Source organism: the organism of the source record quoted next, unplaced genomic scaffold, assembly GCF_019419815.1.
Source record: "Pyrus x bretschneideri cultivar Hongxiangsu unplaced genomic scaffold, Pyrus_bretschneideri_v1 Contig56, whole genome shotgun sequence".
In the NCBI taxonomy this organism is placed as follows: domain Eukaryota; kingdom Viridiplantae; phylum Streptophyta; class Magnoliopsida; order Rosales; family Rosaceae; genus Pyrus; species Pyrus x bretschneideri.
In genome coordinates, this window is record NW_025999794.1 from 2,117,343 (window position 1) to 2,123,046 (window position 5,704).

The window sequence follows — 5,704 nt, forward strand, 5'->3', positions numbered from 1 at the left end:
TCTTTCTTGTTGCTTTGCTTTGAATGTGTGATTTTGGATCCCAAAAATGCTTTGCTTTGAATGTATGATTTTGGGATCTTTGATACCTTGATGGAGAAGCCCATTTATAGGCTTTGAGAATGAATCACCACCACAATTTTTTTTCCCGCCCATTTGTGGCCTAACTTATGGCCTAATTTTCCCACTTATACAATTTTAAACTTGAAGTGTGCTTGCCTTGTCATTGCCTAAATGAGAAAAACTTGTTTTGGTCCGTAATGGATTGAAGTGTACTTGCATTGTCAATGCCCAAAATGAGAAAAAAACTTGTTTTGATCCATAATGGATTGAAGTGTGCTTGCCTTGTCATTGCCCAAAATGAGTGAAAAACTTGTTTAATCCTCCAAGGGTATTTCTTCTGATACCCTTAATGCACGCCATTTCAATATGAGGTGATTCGTTTGATTTCGTTAAGTCACACGCCATGTGTACAATTTGTACAACACATGGCGTGTGCCATGTATGTCCTGGCACGTTGAAACTTTAATGTGTTGGTGAACATTTATTTCACCAAAATTTTGATGTCTACAATATCTCATGTAATGGCATATTTACTTATCAATTATCAAGAACAGTACACAAGGTAAGGTTTCCTTTCCCATTTGGGGCAAATTTTATATTTAATAACAAAAAATATGGGAATCCCCTTCAAAATTCGTAATCGAATACTCCTCAAAACTTTTTGTTTTTTAACAAAAGTTAAAGGCAAGGATATCGATGAGGACCTAACACGCACCAGGATGAATAAGCTTTATTGTTTTATGCCGGTTCAAGAAAGCGCCATCTGCCCCTCCAAGAAAGTGCCATCTACCCCTCAAAACCAAAATTAAATCAATTACTCCCTTAGATAATCCTAGGGGTGGAAAAAAATACCGAAAATTCCAAACTATACGAAAACCATACTGAAACCGAACCGAAGATTTCGAAAATTTTAATACTGAAACTGAACTGATCCCGAATTATTTGGTATGGGATTGAGTCTCACATCTTGACATCATTTGGTATTCATGTCCCGAACCAAACATTAATAAATATTATATATATATATATATATATATGTGCGTGTGTGTGTTGGAATATCTGTAATGAGCCTATTATATCTTATTAAAATAAGCAAAGCATGCAAAAAAGCACATGGGTGTTGTCTAAAGACAAATCCCTACTCACTCTCTCTCATTGTTGTCTTCACCAAGAGTCTCAAACTCTGTCTCTCCTCTCGAATTCGAAGCTCGAAAGCCACCCATCCTCCCATAATTTGACTCTGACTAACTCTTTCCACTCTGGCCACCACCACACCTCACTGCTTCATCCCCATCTCCGATTCTCTCCAGTGGTTCTCTATATGTATGGGGCTTCAAATTAAGGTTAGGGTTTCGAATTGGGGGCTCGAGTTAGAAGGAAGACGCAGGTCTGACTATCTCTTCACTTTGCATCTCTCGACCTTCAATCTTCACCGATTCACTTACTGTCTCTGATTTCAATTTGGGGTTTTAATATAGGTTTGGATGATTTCAATTTCAATATGGATAATTTGGATTGTGTTGAAGGTTTGGTTTCAAGAAATCCCAAAATACTGAAATTTTGATATCGGTCGTCAAACTCCCATCCCCAAAATAGTCTATTTGGGACTTGATATGCTGTTTTTGGTTCAATATGCCATAACAAATGAGCCCTAGATAATCCAATTCCCACTTGTTATTTCCTATATGACTAACAACAACAAAGCCTTTTCTCACTAAGTAGGGTCGGCTATATGAATCCTAGAATGCCATTGCGCTTGGTTCTGTGTCACATCTTCCGTTAGATCAAAGTACTCTAGGTCTTTTCTTAGAGTCTCTTCCAAAGTCTTCCTAGGTCTTTCTCTACTCTTTCGGCCCTAAACCTCTGTCCCGTAATCTCATTTTCTAGTCGGAGCGTCAGTAGGCCTTCGTTCCACATGTTCAAACCACCGTAACCAATTTTCTCTCATCTTTCCTTCAATTTCGGCTACTCCTACTTTACCTCGGATATCCTCATTCCTAATCTTATCCTTTCTCATGTGCCCACACATCCATCAAACACTCTCATCTCCGATACACCCATTTTATGTATGTGTTGATGCTTCACCACCCAACATTCTGTGCCATAAAGCATTGCTGGGCTTATTGCTGGCCTATAAAATTTTTCCATGAGCTTTAGTGGCGTACGATGGTCACACAACACGACGGATGTACTCTTCCATAATTTCGTTCAGGATTCATTATCATAAGGATTGGACGTAAAATAGGAGTGACGGCTGTCAACTACCTGACTCCCTCCCCCACCTCCTTTATTCGGGCTTGGGACCGACAGTGTAAGATAAACTTACACTGGCGGAGTTTATTTTCTATATTACTAAGTTGTCGGTAAATTGTTAAAACCCCAATAGATGCCATAATATTAAAGTGGAATAAATAAATAAATAAATAAATAATAGGTTTTTTATATTAGCATAAATGACTTATTTACCCCACTATGCAATGACAATTTTGACATTATTAAGTTTAAAAAAAAAAAAAAAAAACCTTTCTAAATACACCTCAAAGCACTTTTAACGTATTATTTATCTTCTCAAATATCAAAACCCTCCCACCTTTATTGTTGAACAACCCCCCTTGATCAGTTATTGTGCATCGGATGCATCCTATGCCCAAGCCCCCTTTGCCTTTTTCCAACCTCAAGCCTCTAGGTCTAGTTCTATTTAAGTGTTGTACGTGAAGTGAAAGATAATGAAAGTTGCTATGAAAAATTGGGAAAATCCTCTATTCAATTCTGGGGAAATTTGCAGCAAACAAAAAAACTCTAAAAAACTATTGCTCCTAATTTTTCATATCTCAAAAACCTTACCACTAGAATATCATCGAGGGCTCCTTATTCTTCAACAAGCGACCATCATCTTGTTAGCAAGTATGGCAACCCTTGAGATCATCCTCTTCTATGTGGATGATCTGAATGTAACGTTGCTGAGATCACTAGAGGACGATGGTGGAGCACTTGTCCAACTAAGGTAATGGAACCAATTTGATCAGTTGATTTGAAATTTTTCGGCAAACTATATGTTTAGATGATTTAAAATCTTCCGGCAAACTAAACGTTCAAATGGTTAGATTCAGTCCCTGAAAATTAAAAATGAGTGTTATAAGATTTGAGAAATGTGGGGTGTATGTACAAAATATAAGGTGTATATTGAGAATGTGGGGTGTGTGGATATTATGGAAAGTATGTGGGGTGTATTAAGATAAATTTTAAGTAAAAAAGCAAATGTATGGTATATTAAGTATGTGGGGTTCATTCAACAATTTGTGGAGTGTTAATATAATAAGCCTAAATAATAAAACAATTTTTCCAAATGAGAACTTAATCATAATATCATCAAGGTATGCTTCCTGAACCCAGAACCGTCTTCTAAACCCTAAAAATAAAAACCCAAAAAAACAATATTATCCACCACTTTGAACAATTAGAATTTTATTTTCAATTCATATTACAACTTCCCGTCTAAGTCTCTACAATTTTGAATAATTCTCACTCTCATGGTTCTTCTGATAAGATATGTTTGCTCTGCTTAAAATATGGCAAGAAAAAATGTCCCTCTGGCTCTCTGGGCGTTTTTATTTCTTTCCATTTATTTTTTTGATACTTGTTCATTGGTGTGTTGAATTGGTAAAGGAAAAACATCTGCTTGTTAATTGGTGTGTTCAATTGGTAAAGGAAAAAACATCTGCTATGGAGATGGAATTGCATTGCTTTATTGCATAAATAATATTAGGGTTCTGGGTTCAAACCCCAGAAAACTTTTGTGTCAGTGTGTGAATTTTGGTTAGTTTCTCTCTCTGTGGGATTCCTTTGGGTAATTCCTTAGTTCAATAGTTGGATAATGAGAGAGAGAGAGAGAGAAAGAGAGAGAAGATAGTTCATTCTATTCACATTACGATAGTGGGTATAATGTTCCACCATTTTAAGCTTTTCACTCATCCTGTTTGATCATGCCAGTTATTTCCATTTGATTTATTCATTCAATGGCCGGAAATAAAGAGGTGTGTGAGAAGCTAAAAGGTGTATATGAAAAATCACCTCCCTAATGATATACTGCAGAAAGTTTGAACTGTGATGGTTGGCTCTTAGCAGTCGTGTTGAGGTTAACCAGTGAATTGATTTCCTTATCGCATTTCCTGTTGAAATCTCAATGGTGAAATTAAACTTCTGTTTACAGTTTTCTTGATCCCTCTTTCAGGGAAAAAATCGTTTTTACATGTAGCTCGAGGTTCTTGCACCATGTCCTAAATTTCTTGACTTTAGTTACATATACATTGGTTTTAGTTAGGCCAAAAGTGATATTTGGAAATTTTTATAAAGAATGCATATGCGAACAATCTAATGATGTCTAAATGTGAACTAAGTTTTTTGTATTTCGTATGTATGTTAAAGACTGCTAAAGAAGGGATTGGCCTTGAATTGGTGATGGTGGAAGTGTGGTAGTCCCTTTTACCAGCTATCCCTGCAGTGGTTGCAGGACAAGCATTTTGAGTGAAGAAAGGGCGTGCTGAAGAACAGAGATTAATGAGTGCTAGGGGGAGAGAGGAGTTCTTGATGAGATTTTCGTCTGTGAAAGGGTTGGTGCATTTTCAAAGGATCCAATTCCTGATAGTTGTGTTACTGTGTGCGGTGTACCTGAGCTGGATGCATGTGCAAGCATTGTTTGCGTAAACCAACATCACGTATACCTAAACTTTGTTTGCGTAACTGGAATGACATCTGCCTTTGGAGATGCCAGAATGAATGTCTTAAACTTTGTTCTTCCAATTCTTCTTAGTAGCTTCAATCTAAAAAGGAAACGCGTTTACTTAGTGTCAGCTACTGCCCTTTTGTGAAAATTATTCGGAGAATGTGATTGTAATTGACTTGGCATCTATTTTAAGATCACGAGCATGGACTAATAATTTTTGCTTTATCGCTCAAGCTTGTTTGTTGGCTTTTCACATTACTTTGCAATGTCCTTTTTCTGTTCAACATATTTCCTGTGTTTAAGCGTGCAACTGATGTGGATTCAGGTATTTGGAGAAGCTGTCATGCATCGCTTGGTATTGTGCTTGAGTAGCCATAGCAGACAGCTAATGCGGGTGTAAATTGATCTCAGGTACACGAGCATATAAGTGCCAATGTTTATGCATCGCTTTGGATTAGAGGAGAGTGAGTGGCTTATCCCTTAGGTTTTTTATGTTTTTAATTTTTTGTTTGCACACGGATAATGGAATTTATGAAATTCTTGTGCTCGGGGGATGTGATTGGGATAACATCTCAATTGAAGACGTGAATCTCTTGATTTAAAATGCACCAGCAGGCAATGCGAAATTTTGGACTTCCGCTGGGAAATATCACTGAACGTAGAAGATTTTATCCTAACCACCTACTCTCACCACTTGGCTGTCAACTAATAGACTCCGATTGGGGTGGCTGTGTTTGATGACTTACACGTTAGGATGGTCAATGGTTCGACCTTTCGATATAACAAACAAATGAAAGAAGGTTATTATTCATCAATGGATTGAATAGCTTCCCATGAGATCACTGATTACTGAAGTATAAAACCAAATCAATGCATATTTATACAAGTTTACAATGAATGATAGAAATGTTTAAGCCAAAA

The 5,704-nt window shown here is 37.0% G+C and overlaps 1 pseudogene; it reads left to right on the forward strand.

The window, feature by feature from the left end:
* The first annotated feature begins 4,518 nt into the window (after positions 1-4,518).
* LOC125471044 lies at positions 4,519-4,870 on the forward strand (annotated as a pseudogene).
* Positions 4,871-5,704: the final 834 nt, after the last annotated feature.